The following is a 1,979-nucleotide window of genomic DNA, read 5'->3' on the forward strand; positions in this document are numbered from 1 at the left end:
GACGTCACGACTGCTGAAGCTATTACAAAGGTTGTTAGAGCACTCGCTCCACACACAAAGGGTTCTAGATCGTTCCAGGATGCAGTCAAGATTTTGTTCTCTGACATCCCTATCCCCCCCCCTCCCCAAACCCCTATCCCCCCCCCAACCCCACCTCCACCCACCCAGATCAAATGAACGTTTCGCGGGTTTCCTCTTTTCACAAAACAGGATGAATGAAACACCCCAGTTGATTCATCTGTAGTGTTTCATTCATCCTGTTTTGTGGATAAAGGGGATGCCCGTAACGTTCATTTGAGCTGTTTTTGTAATTAAATTGAAGCTTACATCCAATTTCACATTATTATTTATTACTATAGAAACTGTGAAAAACGTTTGTCTTTTAGGTCCAATTGCTCTGAAAAAAAACCATTACAACATTGAGCTCTTGACAATTTGGATTACCAGACCTGAAAATAAACACACAAGGGTCCTAGATCGCTCCCGGATGCAGTCAAGATTTTTTCTCTGACATCCTTTTCGCCTCCGCAGTGGATGAGTTTTGCTGGGTCTCTTGGATCTGGTGGAAATTGGAAATATTTTTGCGATAGACAAACGTCCTATTCAACGGGTAGCAGGTAATTGCTATTTCTCATTTCATGCTGTAGAAACAGGGATAAACTTTTACCCTTCGGTCCAATGGCTCTTAAAAATTACTTAAAAAAAAAAACTCCATTACAACATTGATTCTCGACAATTTGGACAATTTGACAAGTGTCTGGTAATTTCTATTTTCGTTCTCATGCATGAAAACATGTAAATGTTGCTGCTCGAAGCTCGAAGAAATAAATAATAATGTGAAATTGAATGTGAATTTCAATTTAATTACAAAAACGGATCAAATGAACGTTTCGGTTTCACATTTATCACAGGATGAATAAAACACCACAGTTGATTCATCTGTAGTGTTTCATTCATCCTGTTTAGTTGGTACAGGGGAAAACCGAAACGTTCATTTGATCTGTTTTTGTAATTAAATTGAAGCTTACATTCAATTTCACATTATTATTTATTGCTATAGAAACTGTGAAAAACGTTTGTCTTTTACGTCCAATGGTTCTGAAAAATTACAAGATTGAGCTCTTGACAATTTGGACAATTTGACAAGCGTTTTGTAATTTCTATTTTCGGTTTCATTCTATAAAAACCGCGGCGTGTTCAAATGTTCAAATTTATGGGGTTTTTTTTTCCTCTGGAAACGCTTTTATGCTCGCCGGATAAATATTTCATACGGGCGTCCGCCATTGTTCCTACAGTTTAGAGCCAGTGTTACTAAGTTACCATGCGTCATTAGGAAGGAAGTGACGTTACGACTACTGAATCCTATTCGCACGACCATATTTCTACCATAGCCACGTTAAGTTATAGCCTGAGAGCTGACAGAATTAACAAGTTTGTGTGCGTGCGAGTGCGAGTGTCTGTGTGTGTGTATGTATGCGTGTGAGTGTGTATTTGTGTGTGTGTGTTTGCGTGAGAAAGGTTAAACACATATTAGTTGACGGGTCTTGGATAGCTCAGTGGTAAGATTCTATGCAAAACAACAATAAAACAACAACAACAACATCAACACACACACAACGAACACATACTTCCAAATACCGTTAGAATGGAACTTTAGTCCTTGCAATCTTGACCATTCAACAAATCAAACTAGCATTCCAATTTGACGAGGTCCCAGGCATGATGCTCATTAATTTTAAGGAAACAAAGGACTGTGAGGCTGGCAAGTAGAAATATAACAAACAAGTCAATACATTGTTTAAAAAACCAAACCTGAACATGCAAAGGTAAAGCAATGTGTGTGAATATTAGCGTGTATTGGTAGAATTGTGTGTGGAGATGTTCTTTTTTTGATCAACTGAGTTAATAATAAATTAGTTATGTTTTTTTCTTTCTCGGTCAGCAGTAATGATAAACACCGTTATTCTATCATCAATCAT

The sequence above is a fragment of the Berghia stephanieae genome, chromosome 9 (assembly GCF_034508935.2).
Source record: "Berghia stephanieae isolate SIO BIC M18660-M18661 chromosome 9, UCSD_Bste_1.3, whole genome shotgun sequence".
Lineage (NCBI taxonomy): Eukaryota > Metazoa > Mollusca > Gastropoda > Nudibranchia > Aeolidiidae > Berghia > Berghia stephanieae.